This window comes from Cricetulus griseus, chromosome 2, assembly GCF_003668045.3.
Source record: "Cricetulus griseus strain 17A/GY chromosome 2, alternate assembly CriGri-PICRH-1.0, whole genome shotgun sequence".
Classification (NCBI taxonomy): domain Eukaryota; kingdom Metazoa; phylum Chordata; class Mammalia; order Rodentia; family Cricetidae; genus Cricetulus; species Cricetulus griseus.
In genome coordinates this window covers 326,566,139-326,589,568 of record NC_048595.1, presented here as the reverse complement: position 1 = coordinate 326,589,568, position 23,430 = coordinate 326,566,139, and positions in this window count along the sequence as shown.

Below are 23,430 nucleotides of genomic sequence, written 5' to 3'. Positions count from 1 at the left end.
GATCTTTTGGGAGAAATGGCTCATCAGGGTACTTATGACATAGTATTTCATTTTCACCCCACTCGTCTGTAACTCATGGTAGCCTATTATCTTCACCTATAGTTACTTAGAAACTATTCTGAAGGAAAAGAGGACTGGCCTGGAAAGTCAGAAATATGAAGAAGGTTGGTCATTTCCTGGCACTGGGCAAGTTTTGCCATTTACTGGGTCTATCTTCAGTACAAATGAGGATCCAGATATGTGACTGATCATTCTCCGGGGTTCCAAAAACCTGAAACTAACTAAACTATAGTTTTTAATAGGAATTCATGGATGTCACTTGTCACCTAAAAAGGAGTTGACCTTTCCCTTGGTAGATACAGTCAAAAAGCTACAAAGGGCACAGGCATGAAGAAAGAGATGAGGGTGGAAGAGCCAGAATGCAGAGATAGACAACAGGGAGGAGAAGAACAAGGAGAGAAAGACAAAGACCCAATAGAGTCTGAGTGCAGATCGGGGTGGGGGGGGACATGTAAGGACAGAAAAGAGACATGGTTTAGGGAAAGAGACTATAACCGTGCTTTGCCTCTGCTTTGGAAGTTGCCCTATCCAGTTTCACTTCCTCTCTTTTTGCCCCACAAAACTGCATCTACATGATTAATATTTAAACTGCCCTTTAATCTTTCTTTCAATTTATGGGTCTCAAAACATGTGTCAACCTTTGATTAGTATCAGAAGGTTATTATTTAATCCTGTGCATCAACTGTCACAAAGCTTAGAAATTGCCGTGATGATTAATCTGCAGGAAAGGATGATATGTATAAAAAGCCCAGTGAGGTGTGGATTGACTTTGATGTTCTGTTTTGAGTAAAACTAGGAGGAGGCATACTGTATATGATGAAGACCTCATGCAGCATGCAGTCTCCCTGCCCTCTGCCCCATGAACTTCCTTTGCCTCCCTGAGTTCTGAATATAGAGCTTTAAGAATCCCAGCCTTTCTACCTTCTTGGACAGCCCTCTAGTAAACCTACTTTCCTTCCTACTTGATCTGGTATATTAGTGATAGTTCACATTGCTGGGACAAAATATCTACTAGAAGCAACCTTTGGGTAGAGGGATTTTCACTTACATACTCATGGCACTAGAGTCACGGTAGCTGGAGCTACCATGTGAGTAGTTGTGTTAGTGAGAGACAACAGAGTGACATTCACAATTCAGTGAAACAGTAAGCACAGTCCTTGCTGAAATAAGGGATGGGCTGTATGACTCTCTGGTGGTAGGAACTATGGCCCTACATCTTCCAATTAGCTCCATGTCTAAGTGGTTCTACAACTTCCCAAAACAAAGAGATGAGTTTATGGGAAATGTTCACGTCAAGCCTTAACATTCTGCCTTAGCTCCCATTAGCTCTGGATATCTCATAATACAAAACCTACTGAGTCCAACTTCAAAGTCCCTGTAGTTTTACAGTTCAACCATGTTTCAAAATCCAATCCTGTTTAAAATTCTGAAACTCAGAAAATCCCTTAACTGGGAGCCCCTACACAAATAATTTTAAAAGTACATACTCCCAACATACAGTGGAACAAACACTCCTGTTCCAAAAGAAAAGACAGGGGGAACTACACAAAGACAGGACCAAAGCAAGACTGAAACCCATCAGGGCATCATCAAGCCCTGCAGCGTGACATTCAACATCCAAGGCTTATGGTGCACCAGCTGGGCTCTGATAGACTTAGTTAGCCCTGCCAGGCAGGCTATGCCACTCAGTGCTAACAGCCTTCCTTAGTGAGTATCTGTATGCCTAGCATTCACACATGCTTGGGTCTCCACCATAACTTAGATTTCCCCTTCACACTATTACTCAGTGACTTCTCAGTGCTTCCTCATGAGGAATCTATCCATGTTACATATTTTCTGATTATCAGTAACTTTCTGAAAGCCTGGTACAAGCCTCCATGACCTCATCACTCTTGCGTCCTTCATGCTCCAAATTCTTCCACATTCTTCCAGCAAACCATTTCCAAAGACCTAAAATTCACAGTCAAATTTGCTGTAGAAACAGCTCCACTATACAGTGCCAATTTTCTAAATTATTTGCTATCTTATTGCTTGAACAAAATATCTGATGGAAGCAACTTGGAGGGGGCAAGTTTTTATTGGATTCATGTATTTATGACAAGGGAAGCAACTAGCTGGAACTCTATTGGTTATGGCAGGAGCTTCCAGTGTGGCCTGCTACATTTTGGTTGATCAGCCAGAACCTGCTAGCCCCATCCATCCTGAATCTCCAAGGTACTTAGATTCCCCATTTAAAAATTTCCATACTCTCCAAATACAGCACCACCACCTTGGGTCCAACTGTTCAAACACATAGGTCTGTGGGGACATGTCATATTCATACTATACTACCTTATCCCCAGAGTAGAGGCTTTTAAATAGTACTTGTAAGTGGCCAAGAAGAAAATTTAAAGAGAATTCTGTGGTAAGAAAAAGAGGTCTAACAACAGTATAATACAAAATTTAAAATCATTTCACATACAACTTTTGCAAACCAACAATAATTACAGATGTTTTGTCACTGTTCTCTCCTGAAACAAATCAAAAATGGTTGTACAATAAAACATTAACTTTAAATTTTGTTAAGGTTTACAAAATGACAAAATAATTTCCTGATATGGCTTACTAAACAGTAAAAAAAAATGACATTTTAGACAATGATGTTTTAACCACAGAAAAGTTATATCACGAGAAAAGACTACCACTGTTAGTAAAAATGTGGACAGATGGAGTAATAAAGGCTTTTTTCTTTAAGGCAAGGTCTTACCTTGCCTTGGCTGACAAGGAACTCACTATATAGACCACATTGACCTCAAATACACAGAGATTTACCTGCTTCTGCTTCCCAAGTATTAGGATTAAAAGTATGTGCCACCATGCCCGGCCAAAGCTACATTTTAAAGAGGTATGTAAATCATCTGGAGCTTGAAGATCTGATGGAAGATGACCTTCTATATGCTGTGACAATGTTTCTCTTATTGGTTGATGAATAAAGCTATTTCAGCCAATGAGGCAGGATGTAACCAGGTAGGAAGTATAGGTGGGGCTCTCAGACTAGGAGAATCTTGGGAAGAGGAACTCAGAAAGTGAGTCACCAGAGAGACGACATGTAGCTACTGGGAAGATAGGATGCTGGCATGTAGCTACTAGGAAGATAGGATGCCTGGGCATGTCCTGTAAGCCAAGACCAAGTGGAGATACATAGATTAATAGAAATGGGTTAATAATTAAGAGAGAGCTAGCCAATATGAAGCCTGAGCCATCAGCCAAACAGTTTATAATTAATAATATAAGTCTCTGTGTGTTTATTTGTGAATAAACAGCTACAGGACCAGGCAAGACATTAACTGCCATCTAAAGATCCTGTATTATAAAACAAGAGATGAAAAGGTGATAAAATATGGCCGTGTGGAATCTCTTAGGCTTTGACCATGCAGTGAGAATTAATTACAATAAGAGGCCAACTGACCATAACTCGGACAACCAGACATCAAGAATCCTCACTTTATTAGAATGAATTCACATACCTACAGGGTAGTATTCAAGGAAAGAAACAAATTCATAGGAAACAGGAAATTTCAGAGTTCATGAAAGAACAACAGCAGAACAACATGAAGCAGTGCTCTGAAGGATTGTCATACTGTGTTCTGTGCTATTGGCATGTACAGCAGAATTGTAATTGTAATCTACTGTTGTTCCACATGCAGACAGGGCGAGGAGGAGGGGTCGTGAAGTTCAATGATCAACTGAAGTCTCATTACTCACCACCATGCATTTAAAATCCAGAGAAGTTGCTCACTTTAAACAGTTTCCATCTGGAAAGTTTGAAATGTTAGCCCATCCCTAAAATTTTGGAACTGAGGTCTCCAGATGGTAGTTTGCTTCCTTATATTTTTTTTCAATTTCAGGTCTGTCCTTCCATGTAAGTGGGCTTGCAGAAAGTCATGAGCATAAAATACGAAGTCACACATACCTACATCTTGAGAATAAGCTAGCACAAAGAGAGTTTGAGAGGCTGTGACTAAGATTCCACCTCTGCTGTTCTTCCTTCCTTTCAGGTTACAAGACATTGTGGGTCAAGACTGAACAAAAGCCAAAAACCATGCTTACACCTCACACTGAGAGGAATTGTTCCTGTAGTAACATAAATCTAGTCTATCAACAAAAGTATCCCATGTTTTTATTTCTCTCTCCATACCACCAATATTTTTCTTATATTTGTGGACTTTTATCTAGTGAGGATCAACTATCTAATAGAATAAACAGTCTACCATTTACCAAAAGATGAGTGAGTGTTATCAGTGAACATGATCATCTGTCCCAATTAATTAACACTGTAACGAGGCCCTCTAGAGAACACATCATTCTTTAACTTATACACAGACCTTCAACAGAAGACATCTGCTTTTGAAAACAGGGCCAGACCAATAGTGGCATTCAAGCTTCTTAGAACATCCCATATATATAACATAGGTACTGGATGCCCCACTGGGAAGCCGTTATATTTGAATAAAATACAAGAAATTTATAAGTTCAAGAAAAAACTTGTGCTAAGAGGTTCCTAGCATAGGTCAACAGACAGAAATAAGGCTGAAGAGAAATAAGGCTGTATTACCAAGCACAAGGATTCAATCAGACAGCAAGATTTTTCCCTTCCTGGTTTCTGTTACAGTTTCAGAAGTCTCATCCTACCATAAGCTTTCCTGGGAACACTAATTAAAAGACAGAAGACTTGACCTAAATATCAAAAGAAATAGCTTGAAAGAACTTAACTATAACCACGCCATTCTCTGTCCCCTTCTCTTGAAGGCTGCTTGGAAGTGGAAGAGGTATTAGCTTTACCCTCCCTCTCCATATACGGATTCCCGGTGACTCAGATTCAGTGTTTCCAGATGCTTCTTTAAAAGATTCTACCCTGTGAGTTCAGAAAGGCAGGTAACCCTTGGAATCCAAGGAATAACCCCAGGTTCCAAGGCAGAAAATGTGTGTTCCATAGTAACGGATCATGGTCCTAATGTTCAGTTGCCATGTGGAAATGGCTTAGTTATCCTCTGCACCTCAGTATCACCTCTAAAGTGGGATTTGTTCCAGAAAATCAAAGTATGAAGGAAGAAGTGTGTGATACAGTGGTGCTCAGCACTTAACAATTGCTCTGAGTATCCATGACAAAGAATTTCCCTGCTTAATATTTTTCAAAAACAATCCACTCGATTAATCATCCTACAAATATTTAGTTACACATTGAGTACATAGCAAGACTCTCCACTGAGCACCTAAGCCTTTTACCATCCAGTCACTACTGGATATTTTTTCTTTTCAAATCACCTCACTTCTAGTGCGGTTTCCTTTTGGAAACTAGTTAAGAATGTGTGTCATGTTTGCCTGCTTAAACTGTAACTATTTGGAGCATTTTGGAATGAAGCCCATTGCTCCCTGAGCTTCATTATGCATAAAAGTTCCCACAGTTGGTGTTCTTTCAAATGCAGAAGTCAGAACAGTCTCCAAGAAATGCTCTCCTTAGCTTGATAAAAAAGTATTAAAATATATCTGGACTTCATCGAGTCTGGCTTCAGGCTGTCGTGGGAGGCTGAGTTGGTAGGGAGAAATTAAATTATTAGGGATGGAAGTTTCCAATAGTCAAAAGAGATGTAGTCATGAGCTTTACATAAAGATCATGAGTATAAACATACACCAGGCCCCATATGCTGTTTATTCTGCAATATAAATGCACCCTTCCTTGTTCTGTGACTGCTGCAAAGCAAAAATCTAAGGGACAAATATCTGGATAGCACTTCTGCTCAGCCAGGTTCCTTTTTACAAGGAAATAAAGAGTAGCTTCTATAAGTTTCTGTCAAGTTTGAAAAGAGTACTTTACTTGTAGATAATCACTCCCAACTCGTTTGTGTTGGTGCAAGTTTTATTGGTTACAAATGAGCGGTAACATGAGGATTTGAAGGATTCTATTTATCTACTAATCTCGGGCAATCACTTATTAAACTATCAACCAGAATAGAAGAACCATAACTTTTCATGGAATCAGTTATGGTGTAAATATTAAATGTCATCCCCCACACAAACCAGGCTCACTGGGTTTTTAAGACTGAGTTCCCAGACGGCAGATCCAATCTTTGAGCAGTGATTGGATCATGAGGACTCTGACACAGTGAACAAATTCATCCTCTAGTGGACTCATAATCTGACGGCATGATTGAGAAATGATAGTGACTTTCGGAGTTGAAACCCACCTTAGTAAAGGTAGGTCACTGGGGGCATGTCTTTGGGACATCTTATCCTGAGCTTATGCCCACCCCCCTCTGCCTTCAGTCATCATGATATACTGCCTCACCACAGGCTTGGAAACATGGATCAATGTAACCACGGAAGAAACCATAAGCCAAAGTAAACCCACCTCCTTTTAGTTAATTTTCCTGGGTATTTTGTGACAGTGATGAAAATCTGACCAATAGAAATCCCAGTGACATAAACTGACCCAGTGTTTAAACTTGTCTGGTATGCTCACTAGAAAGCCACTGGATGTACAGTATTTGGTTCTGTATGTCCCCAGTAGCTTCTCCTTCTTTAGCTCACATTAGTATCAGAAGAAGAATCATCTCCCCCCCAAACAAGAAGGAGGCAGCAAATGGAGAAACAGCCTGAGTTTCAACCCTCTTATCAAGCACTCTTCTTTTCCATATAGTGAGGAGTGAAGAAATCAGAACTGCCAATGAAGTGTGTAGCTGAGGGAGGGTCCAAATGCATATACAGGGCTGCTGTTACTCTACACATTTCATGAATAAGTTAAGGAAATTTTACCTCTAGTACTGTACAGTGTCTAGTCGGTGTGCTTTATACCTCATAACTCTATCTTCAGGAAAATAATCCTCACTGGAAAATACCTTGTTGCCTTTGAACTACTTTAATACTAAGAAGTCATAGAAAAGAAGAAGTATATGACTGTCTTAATAATTATTTAAGAAGTGCTATAATTAGGTATAGACATGTCTGAGATGTTGAGGTTTCACTCTGTAATCATAGACAAGGAAGTTTTTCCACTTGACTGATCTTCAGACAAACAAGCCACAGTGGGAATGACTGATCAATCAGTTTTCCTGCCTTTTCACCCATACATCTGGTAGAGCATATCAATAAGCAAAGAAAAGCTTCAGCAAATTTCCATCAATGAACTATTCTGGGGAGAGATGCCTCCCCCTTAGCTTGACTATTAAAACATTAAGCCATATTATTTGCTTTTCTTTTGCCCTTAGCAATGGGATGGTAACCCAAAGTTGTCTTTTTATGAACAAGAGGCCTAGACATTGAATAAGGGGGTTTCTAGAAGATCAGTTGAAGGTAAATCCCATGGACCTCAACTAGATGACCAACCACTATCTATGGGTGAAGTATTCTTATCCAAACGCTTTTAAATGGCAAAGTATGCCTAGGATGCTTGAGAATATATTAGAAGCAGTTCCTCTGAAAAGTAGGAATATAAAAAGCAGGACCACTCAGGAGCCAAGTAACCCTAACATGGCTGGCGCTTTCCAATCTCCCCTTTCTCTTCAAGCCATGCCTCCATGTGTGTCCATCACTCTGTCTGCAATAGGGAATGACATGCCTGCAGTGACAACTTCCCTCCTAGGCCATTTCCCAGGCACTCACGATTTTGGAATCCCATGTTTCAAATATCCAAAGTTCACACCCAAGAATGTATGAGCCTTTTTTCTCTCTGAGCAGAACACTTCACATCCAGAATACATATTACAGTCATGCAGTATGGCCATGCAGGACTGTGGGCATGGGTAAAGCATAAATAATCAAGCTTGTATGTCCAAACAAACGCTTAAGAGGCCTCCCTGAGAACACAGTGGAATCCGGGCAGGAAGAGGAAGAATAAAGCTGTGGGATAATGAGGCTTTCTGTACTTAAGCACAACCATCAGGATAGGCCTTAATTTGGTTAAACCACACAGGAAAAATGAGTGGTTTCTTCCCCATTAGACTTTTCCCCCTCGTTAGAGAATGTTATGCTTGATATATCCAAGAGGTTAATAAAACAGCACTCTTTTCAACTACAGCAGTGCTTCAGCCTACAACAAAAAGTATCACACATCTGCAGCTTCTGTGGGCTTCTACAAGGGTTAGTCTATAAAGTGATAGGTTGGCATCCCAAATAAAAGCATATTAAAGGAGATCCATTAATAAACCACCAAGACCTCAGGAAGCCTTACAAATACCTCAGAAAGAGCTAACAGGTGTGCTTGGGGGTGGGGGGGGAGACTCCCACTCCCAACGGAGAAAGAAAGTCAAAGACAAATAGCAAGGAAACATTGTGGATGACCTTCTTGGAGCCAATCCTGCCCTGGCCTCTAAATGGAGGATTTAATCAGAACCAGATGGAGCTTTCCAGAAGGTCACACCCTAAAGGACGGGGTTTCTGGGAAGGCCTAAAGCCATATCCTTGGCACCTGGCTAATATGTCTTCCACGCTGCCCCTTGTTGAATTCCAGTAGACTGATTTCATCCCACAGAGGCTGCAAGGCACACCCCGACAGACACACAAAGCTGCCAAGCTACCCCATTGCTCACCACAGTTGACTCCAGCAGTTCTCCGACCCAATTGAATATCGAAGTTGTCCTGGGAGCATATCCATAATACAGATTCCCAAGCGGCACCCCAGTGAGACTGAATCAGGAAGTCCCAAATGATGATGAGATCGTTCCACTCTTAGTAAACAAGCAAGATGACTGTGAAAGCAAAGTCATGCAAAGCCTAGAGAAGATCAGCTAGAACGACACACATGGAGAACTCAGCCTGACCAGGATGCTGTCTCACCCTCACATCCATTTAAACCCCCAGTGGAACCTTTCTAGAAACATCTGAAGATGCTCTGCCCAACACTATGGCAGTGAAGCCGCTCAAAGAGCTGCTGTTTCCTGTCCTGGCCAAGCTCCAACTCACTGCCAATTCCAACACATCCTGAGAGATTTCTTTCTTCATTCTCTGTCATGGAAGCAACTTCATTAAAAAATAAAAGTAGAGTAGAAAATAAAAGTGAGTAAAGCATTAGCTATACAAGCATGAAGATCTGTGTTCCTATCTGCAGCACCCACAGAAAATATCTATAACCCAAGTGCTGGGGAGGCAAACACAGGTGGATCTCAAGGGCTTGTTGGCGAGCCTGGCCAACTGGTAGATCCTGAGTTCAGTGAATTACTGTCTGAAAAATATAAGGTGGAGAAAATAGAAAAAAATTACCATACATCAGCCTTTAGCTTTCATAACCCTCCCCACAAACACACAGATAATTTTAAAAATTAAAGTACCTATGTGCAACAACTTCAGAATGGACTCTTATTGACAGCTTTCATTCTTAATCTACTGACAAAAGCATTTTCTTGAATGCAACTGTAACCCATTTTCCATCCTTTTTTCTCCTCTCCTCTTCCTCTTCATTCCACTAGCAGGCAAGACTGTGATCCATGGAATGAGTTCTTATACAGTGATGATTATCAATGGATGGATGCCCAGTGCTTCTAAAACAATAATATCTCCAGGAAACCATGTAATTTTCTGTTTTTGAAAATGAACTAAATATTTTCAAGGGTTAAGGAATTGTGCTTCCTTTGTCATTGATTCCATCCAGAATACAAACCAGAGGAAATTACAGTAATCAATCTTGTGTTTAACAAATAATGTGGCATAATCATAAACAACTTTAAATATGTATATTAGTGTCTTTAGAGAATGACTGAAATAAGTAGAATTTGAGAAATGTGATCAGGTGGAAGTCCCTCATTGTAAAAGGGCAGATCATGGGAAGTCAGGCATCATTCTGGATGCTATCATCATTAGCAAACTGAAGATGAGTGAGCTGTTGGCAGAGCAGAAAGAGCCCTACTCCCCCAGCATCTTTCTGAGGTTCAGTGATACCCAGCTTAGTAAGGCAATCAGTACACTGATTGACACTTCCCCCAGGAGCAGCCACTACCTGTCTCTGTATCTCCAGATCTCAGGGATGGAGCTTTACCATGAAAGCCCACTGATCTTGACAGTCTAAAAGCTCAACACTGTGTGATAATGAGTACCCCTTGCTGATGAATCTATGCTAAGCATGCTATCCAGGTTTGCACTCATCACACTGACATGGCCTCAGATGCCAGGGAGCTGGAAAATTAAAACAAAAAGGCCAGACTCAAGTATGGGAAATACACCCAGTGGTTTCCTGAACTGCTTGCTGTATTCAGGCATTATCTCATCAGACTAGGAGTCCTCACACTGCAATTCTGCTAATGTATGCCTCTTTTCTCTTTATTGTTCTTCTGCACTAAGCTTCACACAATTTTGCAGAATAACTTTTTAAATTAAGCTGAATGTTCACCTTTCGTGATTATACATAAACTGTACATAATACCATTAACACACACATCAAGTTGTGATGAAATCACTTGAAACAAATTTTAATGAAATGCATAACATTCTCATTGGTCAGTTTTTGTTCTGTTACGATCCATTTTATTTTAAACACAACTTATAGGCTTTTCAACCTTTAAAACAAGGTAGAAGTGGAAATGTTAAAGTTATTTACCACTGAGAGCAATCAACACCACAATTATTTCAAAATGTTAAGAGTAAATGACTAGCACTGGGCTTTTGCACATCACTTCTTTTATTAGTACTATCAACTGTTCATGTTCTATGCCACTGGTAAACTCCACCCACCACTATGGATAGAAACATGTGTCTACAACTTTAACACATATAACAAGATAGGCACAAATGATAGCTTACTCTCCTGAAATAGCCATGAGTTCCACACGTCATTGTTAGAGACAGACATTTTTACAGGCAAAATAAATAAAGACTTCTATCAGTGAATCGAAAATGTGTTTTTAAAACCTCCTCAGTGTCAGGGATGGCATTTCAATTGTATAGGTCTTCCTGTGTCTACACTTAATGGAGACTATATAGCAAGTGGCAGGCATTAGATGTATCTCCTAAGAGGATTTAAATTGGCCCTATTAATCTCTGCCTCTCACTTCAAGACAATGCTTAAAAATAAATGCCTGGCTTAACATCTTACAAATACTTCCTTTGAAATAGTAATTTTTCTTCTGTGCCCCCTCAAGAGAGAAATTTGGCATTGAGGATCTAAACCAAAAGCGACTCAATGGAATTAAAAATTACCCTAGGTAGTCTCCTCCATCACTCCATAACTCCATTCTCCGTCACTCAGTGGCCTTCTTGATGCTGCTCTTGAGCCTCTTGGCACCTAGAACTATCTCATTTTCAAGCTAACATGTTGACATTCCTCTTTATCTGCAGCTTCCATGTGTCCATCATACCTGCTCCTTCCCATTGCTGTCCTTTGTTGTTCTTTCCCTTTGACACTGTCCTTTCTTTGTTTTTCTCTCCTGACTTTCTTAATCTGGAGTATGGGACCCACCCCACCCCCAGCCTCACCCCCATCTGTCCTTAACATGGAAAAATAAGGTATGCATTTTTAGGTATCTATTTTATCAAGAGCTTAGTGCTTCACTTTAAATTAAAATAAAATAGATAATAACATTTTAAATCTTATAAAAGCAAAACTTAAGACAACAGAATTTTCATGCTTCTTACATACTACCTTGAGACATGTTCTTTGTTTTATTTTAAAAGATAGAGAGAAACAACATAAAGTTGACATAATGTAGCAAGGTGGGGAATCTTGGAGCTGCTGGGAGATGAGAAGGAACATGAGCAAAATATATTGTATGAAAAATAATTTTAATTAAAATAAATAAATAAAAATTTTAAAAATCAAAACAAAGGCACTAAATAATATGCAGTCCGTTTGTGTATCCAGCTACTCCTGGGCATGGAGCCTGCCTTGGAGTGTGGTTGATATACTCAGTGTCACTCCCTTAAGGAAGAATTTTTCCCCTTCCCATAAGCTGTCATTGCGAGTAGCTTCTTGGTTAGGAGAGACACTTTATTGCCATTTCCCCTTTTCCATGCTGGGATTCCATATGGCTTGAGCTGGTATAGGCTGTGTGCATGCTGTCACAGTCTCTGCAAGCTAATGTATGCATCAACCCTCTTGTGATAGGAAAATTCTGTTTCCTTGAAGCTGTAAGAGCCAACTACCTTTGGCTCTTATAATCTTTCTTCCTCCTCTTCTATATAGGTCCCTGATCCTTGAAGGGAGGAGTGTGGTGAAGACATCCCATTTAGGGCTGCATTTTCCAACATCTCTCACTCTCTGAATGTTGCCCAATCATGGGTCTCTATGTTAATTCCCATCTGCAGCAAGAAGGATAATCCTTGATGAGGATGCACTAATCTGTGGGTATGACAATGTGGCAATAGGAATCATATTGGTATGTTCCTTTAGACAAACAATAGATGTTCCCATAGGGCAGATGGCCTATCTGGTCTCAGATTCTGGGCCTCATTAACAGTGTCAGGTATGGGTTGCATCTCCTGATCCAACTTTTTTAAAAAAAGTAGTTTGTTTCCCATAACTTTTTTTTGCCACTCTTGTATTGATGTACATATCTTGCAGACAAGTCACTATTATACTTCAAAAGTTTGTAGTTAGGTTATATTAATAATTATTTTTCTCATCAAGTAGTATGTATAGTACCTTCTAGAAGTATGCACACTATTCAGTAGGAATGAAACTTCCAGTTGGGTACCAGCTCAATTTCTCTATGTCGTATAACATAAGTTTGTGGTGTCTTCAACAATAGGATATTACTATCAGGTTATGGAGGCTAACCAATAATATTCACAATAGCCTATAACGCTTGGGAGTGTCTATGGGACCCCATTGGCCAATGACTCAAAAAGATTATCCTTGCCAGCTACTCTTCCCAGCCTCTTTACTATTCCCTGTGTCCTCGGCCTTTGCCCTTCCCTGTTACATGACAAAGGAAATCCCTCTGCCAGATATGGAACCTTTATTTACCCAACTTCTCCCAAAATTCTCCATACCCTTACTCCCAAGTGTCTTTAAAGAAGTACTTACACTCAAGGAAGATGTTGTTTATCTTTCTACTTTCTTCCTGACCAATGAAAATAGGCTTCTGCTGTCAACAGTGGCAAGGGTCTCATTAAGGTTACTAAAGAAACACTTCATCATCATAAGTCTCGGCTCTGAATGTGTCTTCCTGCAATTCCCAAAGAACATGTAAAACCTCCCTGACCCCACTTATCCTGTCCTTTCTGTCAATCCTGGTTTGTCCCCCAGCTCTCTGGCTGTTCCTACACAGCTTCATTCACTAGTTCTTTATCTGCTTATCTCCTCATAAGCAACATTTTCCAGTATTCAGTCTCCTATACAGCCTCTCCCTTAGCAAACACACACATTCCTATCTTCAAGTATTTCTATACATAGGACTTTTGACTCTGGCGCCTTTAACCTCTACCTTATTAATAAGGAATTACTATCTCATCTCTATTGCCTGGTGGATATCATCAGGTAGAAAGCATGGATAATAAGATAAATATTTTCTGTGCCAACCACTCCATGACTTTGGGCAAACCACTTGACATTTGAGTCTGAACTAGGAATAATAATAATAGTGCTTACGTCTATAAAGTTAATGATAAAGTTCAGTACATAAGAATAGGAAAGCCATTAGTTATGTTGGTTTGTCAAACACTATATGTCAAGGAGATTTGCAATACAGCAGTTTGCCAATAATACCTCCTTTGATCCTCATAAGAGCCCCACAAGGCAATCTGTTTTAGTACCCTCATTTCACACATGGAAAAACTAAAAGGCCAAGGTAACTTTCACAAATTTTGCAGTGAATAAAAAGCAAAGCCTGATTCCAACCTATTTGGAGTTGTTGTGTCCTGAATCTCCAGCTGTACTGCATTTCTTCCTGTTAAAGCACTATAGAAATCTCATTACCATAATTAAATGAAAAACCCAGAACATAAGAGCATCATTGTATTTTTGGTATCTATCCTCATTATCAGCTTGACTTCATTTCTTATCCTTACAGTACATGGTTGTCAAATCCTCTGAAAGGGCTGCTTTGTTCCCTTGGTCTGCTCCAAGGGATATGTTATTCCCACGGCTGATATTTCTACTTGAGCCCTTTTCATAATGTCAATAAAGAAAGAGAGGAGAGATATAGAGGCAGAAACAGAGAGGGAAGGAGAAATAGATGAAGGGAAATAAAGATGAAGATGAGGTTTCTGTCTTTGGGGAAAATTTATAAAATTTGAATAAGGTCACTAAATCAGATGACATTTGTATTACAATATTACAGTTTCTGATTTTTATAATTGCATTCAAGTTATACAAATGAAAACCCTGGCTTTGAAGATTTTAGGATATATTTAGAGGTAAAAGAAACATTATAATTGTAACTCACTCTCAAATGCTCTGAAGCAGTGATTCTCAACCTGTGGGATGCAAACCCCTTGGGGGTTGAATGGCCCTTTCAAGGAGTCACATATTAGATATTCACAACAGTAGCAAGATTACAGTTAGAAGTAGCAACAAAATTTTATGGTTGGGGGTCACCACAACATGAGGAACTGTATTAAAGGGTCACAGCATTAGGTAGGTTGAGAACCACTGATCTAGAGGGGAAAAGGGTTCTATACTGGGAAAGGAGGGAGGGAGGCAGGCAGGGAGGGAGGGAGGGAAGAAGGGAGGGAGGGAAAAGATAATGAAGAAACATAGAAAAGCATTAGTTAAGTCCTAGATCCAGATGAGAAATACTATAAAACTACTGGACAATTCTTACAACTTTTTTTTTCTAAACACAAAATACCTCAGAATAAAATTGTTTTTAAAAATTATCCAATCTCCTTGACCACTGGCCCATGCAGACATCATCATGGCCTTTGACTGCTACTATCAACTTCACATCTTCCCTCCAAGACCTACCTCGAATCTTACTTCTTCCAAAGGGCTTCCAAGATCAATTCATTTGGAATTTATTCACTTTATTCAGTCAAAGCAAGGGCCAACCTCCACATTTGGCTTACTGCCTTAATATATTTGAGTTATTATAACAAAATAGCCTATAGTAGATAATTTTTAAAAAGTTTATTGCCCACAGTTCTGGAGGCTAGGGAGTTCCAGATCACTATTAAATTAAAAATCTACCACATAAACTCATTCTTTCATTTCTGTTCTCTGTCCTAAATCCCTTACTGATTAATACCAGTAGATTTAGTGTCTAGGAAGAACCTGTTTCTAATAGTTATCACCATGAATGTATTCTAATATAGCAAGCACAAAGATGAAAGGTATTAGTTATTCCAGGCTTCTCTTTGTTTTGTCATCTATTGGCTATCTAACACATTCTAGACCCCAATGAACCTACATGTGCTATCCTCCTTCAACAAAGCAAGAAACCCAAACTCACACTTATCAGAGATTATCCAACCAATAAGCTCTAACATGGTGACTTCAAAGCCCACATTTAAATTATATAATGATTTGAGTTCTACAATTTTTTAAAATATATGTTTTCATTTGAAATTTAATTACAGCACTTTCCTCCTCCCTTTCTTCCCTCCAGGACATCCTAGGTACCCTTCCTCCAACCCTCCTATGCCCCCAACAATCCTCAGCTTGATGGCTTTTCCCCTTTGATTAAGAGTACTAATTCTATTCATGAGGGCTTTACCCCATGCAGTCACTACATCACAGAGGCTCCATTCCTGATACCAGCAATCTGAGGATTAAATTTCAACATATGATGGAAGGAATATGTCCTGGTTAGGGTTGTTCTTTTGCGATAAAACACCATGACCAAAAGCAAGTCAGGGAGGAAAGGGTTTGTTTGGCTTACATGTTTACTTCATTCTTTGAAGGAAGTCAGAATCGAAACTCAAACAGGCTAGGAACCTGGAGGCAGGGGCTAATGAAAAGGTCATGGAGGGGTGCTGCCTACTGCCTTGTTCCACAAGGCTTGTTCAGCCTGCTTTTTTATGGAACCTAGGACCACCAGCCCAAGGATGGCACCATCCACAAAGGGCTAGACCCTCCCCCATCAATCACTAAGAAAATGCTCTACAGACTTGCTCTCAGACTCCTCTCTAATGACTTACTTGTATCAAGGTCACATAAAACTATCTAGCACAGGATACAATATATTTACACCACCGCTCTTACCGCCACTGAGTCTATTAGGGTGTCCTATTGACATTGTAAACTATGTATCTTTCACTCCCCAAGTCAAGAGTTTATAGGGGTTTGAAATGACATATCTTTTCACATTGAATTTGTACAAATGAATTCAAACAGCTTGCACCTCCAGGGATGACTAGGCATTTGGAACAGCAAACATAAGAGACAAGGAAAAGGCTAAAGCTTCCATGAGTACTGAACATGTGATTATTTAGGCACTGCCCCTGCTCTCCTCAGCTCCTGTCTCAGCAAAGAAAGGCCAAGGAGAAATATCCAGGTTCACACCTACCCTCAAACTGTGCTCTTTTAGGATGCTCCTGTTCCATTCCTGGAACTTCTTCTTCCAGTCATGTCAGCTTGTCTTACTCTGCCTACCTGTTATCCATCCCCCATCCCCGCCATGCTCTGTGCACCAGGGTGTGTATATCAAGATTCCCTACTGACTAGCAATGCAAGAACTTGACTGGGCTTTTAAAACTGGTCCTTTTTACCTTTCTTCCTTTATTTTTCTTTCTTTCCTCTCCTCACCTTTCTCTGTCTGCCTCTCCTTCTGTCTGCATTTCTCTATCACTGTCTCTGTCTCTCCCAGTATCTCTGTCTCTTCTTGTCTCTCTCTCTCTCTCTGTCTCTCTCTCTCTGTGTCTCTCTCTCTTTCTCTCTCTCTCTCTCTCTCTCTCTCTCTCTCTCTCTCTCTCTCTCTCGTGTGTGTGTGTGTGTGTGTGTGTGTTGGTGTGTGTGTACACTTGTCTGGGACCAGGGATCAAACACAGAGCTTTGTACATGCTAGGTGTGAATTCAATCATTGAGCATTGAGTTAGGTCTCCAGCTCCTAATATGTTAAGGGAAAAAAAATAGTATAAGCCTTTTTTAAAAAAGAAAGAAAGAAAGAAAAGAAACAAACAAAAACCCTTAATAGAGTCTGGTTTTTTGTTTGTTTGTTTTTTGTTTGTTTGTTTGTTTGTTTTTTTAGAAAGAGTTAGAAAACAGAACACACATGCCCACAAGGAAGGGACATCACTTCCATCCTGATCTCAGGTCTCCTTGGCCCTAACGCTGCTCTGCCTGACACCTGGCCACTCAACCTCACCTGCACATGGGGGCTATCAGTCAAGTCTGGACTCAGATTCTCCTTCCGATTCTCTTCCTTACACTGGCAGAGACTAACGCTCAAAGGAGGGTAAGTTGTTTGGCTGGGGTTACCTTGCCCAAAAGGGCTTCTGGAGGGTTAGTGAGGTCATCCTTCCACAGCTAGTTTCAGGTGCAAGTCAGGGATTTGAGCATTGCACATTTAGACAGAAAGAGCCCAAGATGGAACCGAGGCCTGGACACCGGGAAAACATGTTAACTAGGAAGCAAAGTGAGTCACTACAAAGTCCGCAAATACGGGCTTTCCAGGAAATCCCGGGAGACTGGCCCTTAAAACATCCTACAGTGGGAGAAACAAAACCGGAGCACTCACAGAGGAAGAGATCTGTTCATTTCTCTTTCATCCCTTGAGCAAGTTTGTCACATGCAGGAACTAACTACTCCAGGGCCCAATGATGCATCGCTCTGCGAACCAGACTAAGTCCTTATTATCAGAGGAGTCACCACAGCTATGGATCACTCTCACAGTCTCACCATGTTTGAGAATCCAGAGAAGGCTTAAATGAAAATGCTAAAGCTTTACCACCCACATCTCACAGGGTTAGAGTGAGACCAAATACCGTATCATCTAATATGGAACCCGCAATTCAATGAATAACCGATAAAGCTTAATATCCAATGGTTATCATGTGGTATAAAACTACCTGAGTTATTTTCAATATCCCTCAAAAGTGAACCTGGGGAATGTTCATATCAGCAACCCGCTTCTAGACAGCCAATATTTCTAATTTTTACTACCTCCAGCATATAATCAATACTTTATTCTTACTCAAATAAAAACTGAAACTACAGGGTTTACATGCATGTTTTATGTTTCCTCAGGAGCAGCAGATTTGTAAGTAGCTGTTAAAATTTAGAAATCCATTCATGTGACAGAGAACCTAAAATTAACTCAGATGTCAATTAACCTAGATGTATGCTAGGTCTGCTTTGGGAAACACTCCATATGCTCAGCTTTGCAGAGCTGATCATGGTCTCTAAATTTAGATGATTTAAATGAAACACGTTTGAAGGATCTGCCCTCCTCCTACAGCCTCCACTCCTACTTGCCTAACAGCCCCTCAGCATCTCTCTCCAACACAACCATCACAGGCTCCCAACTTCAAAGCTTGACTTCCTACAGTAACCTATTCACACAGCAGCCAGACATCAGATCATATCTCTCCCCTGCTCCCAAAGGAACCTACAGATTGCCACTGAACTTACAGCCTAATTGCAAAGACTTTACTGTTCAAAGAGGCCCTGCATCATCTGGATCATGGACTTCGCCTCATCATATTTCCTATCTTTCCATTACAAGCCCCAGCAGCCTTTGCACCTACTCATTCCTCTGCTGAAAACACACTCTACCCAGATAGTCACAGCTCACTTCCTCACTTCAGAGGCCTTCCTGGAACACCCAACCTAAAAGCACATCCACTATCACTCCATCTATACACTACTTCATTTTCTCTACAATGGGTATTGCTGCCAGACATTAATCCACATATTCAAGCATGTGTTTAATATCAGTTAGGCCAAGCGAGTCTTAGGCTCCCAGAAGACCTATATTTTGTCTATTTTTGCACAACTGTGTCATTTATCATTGAAATAGTGTGAAAGCCACTCAATGGACTCCCATTCAAGGGTGTTAGAAACCAGAAAAAGACAATGAGTATTCTTTGCAACATGCTTATTTGAGGTTTCTCTAGGATACATACAGTGGACAGTAATAAATGGAAATGTGGAATTATGAATGGAAGAACATAAAAAAATAACACATAAAGGCAAGACTAAAACCCACAAGTTTTCCCACCAAATGATGTTCAGATACAGACCCCAAAATACTGGAACTGCTTAAAGTAGACCAGACCAGAGCTCAGAATTAGATACAGACAACACTGAAAACAACCTTAGAATTAGAGACTTTGTACCATTTGATACATTTTAATGGTGGTGAGTCCACAAGTAAACTAAGATTTTCATTTAATGACAGACTAACCTCTCAGCAAGAATTAAAAATAGGTACTGAGAGGAAACTAAGTAGAAGGTTTTTGTTGTTTTGTTTTTATTTTACCAAGTCTTGAGAAATGCCATACACCAAGATGACTGGAAAAACAGGCAACATATTTGGAGAAAAAAATCAAATCGAAATGACTTTTGGTACACTAAGTGTACTAATGGCTTCAAATCACAACAGCCTGGAATACACACTGCACTCATAGCTTGAGATTCACCAAGCCTTGCTTTGGCCCAAGGGGAGTTAGCAAATGCGATACCACAACTTGAAAGGTTGTGTGTGTGTGTGTGTGTGTGTGTGTGTGTGTGTGTGTGTGTGTGTGAAACTGCCTGCTTATAGACCCTAAACACCCATTTTGAAAGCATGCCTCGACTAGCCTGCTAGAGAGATATAAAAATGTGTGGAGCATTAGATTCCCCAATCATGGCCTCCTTAGACTGCCAGTTAATAATCACAGCCTAGTTTAGATAAGTAGAACACCCAAGCTGATTGGTAGTCTGGGAAAACAATCCCTGGGTGATATTTTTAAGATACTAGATTTTGGGGACTTGGTTATACAGCCCTAGGGAAATAGCACAACTTGGATAATTACCCTCCAAATAATCAAGACATTAAAAGAACAGGTCTGGGTCTTTCTAAATTCAAATTCATGATCATAATTTGAAACATTTCCTCTAAGTGTCTAAAAAAATTAAATGACAAGTTATTTATGCAAAGAAAAGCAAATGTTTCCACTAGGTTTTTCAAAATGAAATGAAAACAATGTGAATGTGAGGAAATGTGGTTAGTGTGGTTACAATTCAGAGCAGTGATCTCTTAGACACACGATTACCTTAACTGAGCAGAATGTTGACTTTCTTTGTGCAGTTCAGTAAAAACAAAATGGAGTCACATATGTTTCCCTCACCCCCTCAGTAACTCTGCTCCCTCTTCATCGCAGGAGACGTCTCATTTCTACCAACTAGAGTCTATTTTTGTTCAAAGGAAACATTCCTTCCTTTATCTCTAAGACGCTAGCTACTTTGCTGACTGTATAACAGATTCACTTTAAAGGCACTGCTTCTGAAATAGACCAGCAAGATTTGCTTCTGTTCTGTCTTTTGCCGTGGCAGAGACATAGCCTTCTTCCCTTCCAAGATTGCCATGTTGCTTTATCTTTGCATATCTCCCAGGAGCAGCACACTAAAGCAGGAGCTTCCATATTAAAGATGTGAGGAACAAAACAGACCCCACATGGGAGGAATGCACAGGCTCTTTAAAGAGACTCTCTCTCACATCCGGCTCCCCCACATTTACAAACTCAAACCCACCCATCACAGCTGACAAGGTTAGTTCATGCAGAGTCAGATTCCGTTCAACTCCATAGACACACGTACCCCTGCATGAAAAAAAAAAACTGGGCCGCTCTGAGAATATCGTTAAAAACATAAGAAAAAGCAAGCGCCATAGCCTTCTGTGCGTGGCGTCAGGGCTTTCCCTTGGACGTGAAGCAGAGCAGGGATTCTCACCTCCATTTTACATGCTAGGAAACCAAGGATGCTGTTGTAAATACAACTTCTGGCAGCTTTCGCCTCAGTAAAACAAATGAGTCTGAATGCAAATCCACGTGCACTATGATCCTGCAGGATACAAGATGGGTGGGAGCATATCTTACGGTAAAAAACAGAAATGTACTTGAAAAGAATGGAAAGATAAGGAATACAGTCAACTGAAGCATTTACATTTCCTTTAAATAATTATGTGAAATAATCAACTACCAAACGGTAACATTTCTAGAACAACGTTCTACAGAACACAACAGAATGCTATATAATTTGACATGACATAGTGTATTGATAACATTAGAGCAACAGGCACCAAAGTGAAGATTCCCCACAATGGCACTTGACGTACCCATCTCTACCTCCTCTTGAATTGCACTGAATATGCTGTTTCTGCAGACCCATTGAAGACTACTGAAGTAAATTCTTATCTATCTGAAATACATTTAAGGGATACAGTATCTGTTACAGATCATTGAACAGCATTGATAAACTAGAATTTGGCCCACAGGTAGTAGTTTATCAACCCTTACTCTAAAGCATAACCTTCATACAGAAGGAAAAGGTACCTCCATGTTCTTATTCATTCTCAGGGAAGAGTGACTTCCTCAAGTGACACCTATTCTCTCATTTTATTCAGGAGTTTTAGAAACAAGGCTATTTGGGGGGAATCTGGTGATATGACTCAGTGGGTAAAAACACTTGTGCAAATGTGAAGACCTGAGTTGGAATTTCCAGAATCAAGGTAAAAGCTGAATGCATAGCACAGCTGTCTGTAGCTGAAAACCCTTTGAATGAGAAGCAGAGAACTCCTGGAAGATCATAAGCCAGTTATTCCAGCTTATGTAATAGAATAAAAAAAGCCCTATCTCAAACAAGGCAGAAAGTGAGAACTGACATATAAGGTTATGTTCTGACTTCCACAAAGTGCTGGGGTTAAAGACGTGCGCCATCACCACCTGGCCTACTCTCAGTCTACGTCACCCTGACCACACCCTTGCAGGCATGGCCAGGCACACCTGTAGCCAGACCCTAAGCAAGCATGGCTACAGCTTCCCCTACACTCTGGGTCCATGTGTATAGGGGGAAAGACCATGCCTGGGACTCTTGATGCCCCCTAAGGACCTCTGTGTTAACTGCTTGAGACCAATGAGCAATAATAGCATAGCTGCATTTTGATGCATAGTAATGCATCTGCGTTTGTGATGATGGAATCAATAAAAGAAAGGTTCTATTTAATCTCCTTGAAACAGAGTGGCACAGAGCTGTGTAGGATCCATCTGGAAAAGCCCATGAAAATGGACTCTGGTTTTGAAACTAGAAGAATAAACTACAGTCAATAAACACAATCTGTGCAAGAACCAATTCCCCCCAATAATATGAGCAAGGGTAACAAACATTCACAAAGCAGTTCATATGAGACATACATCATTCTGGGTGTTTATAAATATTAATATACTTAATCTCCATTTAAAGTACTTAGGTACTCTTAACCTCTCCATTTTTTTAAATAATGAAACAAAGACATGTGGAGATAAAATGTTTTTCCAGAGTAACAAGCTATTAAGTGGCAGAACTGGGGTCTAAACCAAGACAACCTGGTTCTCAATACCATGTATTTAAGAATAACACTATGTTAAAATATTACCTTAAACCCAGATGTCGACACCCTAGCTTACAATCTGAGAAAATAAAATCCCTCAGACTCAGAAGAAAATTTCTGCATGTTCCCTCTCTTATGTGGATCTTAGTGTCAAACTTTTAGACCTATGTCATTGGTGGGAAGTACCTGTAAAATCCAGGACACTAGAAAAGAGGCATAAAGTAAAGTGAGGGACATTTGCAGGGAGGGCATTTAGGAGAACACAAATGGTATAAAGGGAAAGAGTGGTAGTGGAAGGTTTAAATGGTGAAGGGAGAGGAATGGTTGAGGCCGGATAACTAACACTGAGGATGTTTAGAAAAGCAACAGAGAGAAAGAGTTTAAATGGAGCTACTCTAAAAGTGGGGATGGTGGTTCTCCCAGCATAGGTTATATACTAAAAAGCAATGCCAAGTGTGGAATACAAGTGTTGGGCAGGGCAGGGGCTTGGACACCCATACACACAAACCTTACAGACATTGCTGTTGGTTACCCATAATAACTTGATTGTAAAATCATATTGTGAAGTATATTGCACACTTAGATCATTAGACATAAATAAATCAAGCTGGTACTGACCTGGCTGACCTTAACAGTTTGGAAAGGTGCTATGCGGATTTCTAGTGAAGAAAAGACATTAACAGTCTGACCCAGCTATGAGCTCTGTACAGTATAACAACCATCCTAGCAAAATATGCCCATTGGTGCAATAGTGGCATGGATGTTATGAGCAACAGTGGCTTTCTGATTAAACTTAAGGTATGTTCCACAGCAGGAAACTTGTGCCTGGTACTGTAACCTGGCAAAGAATCTATGCCTGGAGAGGTCTTATACCCTAGCAGAGAGAAGTCCCTGCTATTTGTTTACTAATATGGCACAGTATCAAACTGCCTTCTCAACATTTATTTCAATACCCCTAGAT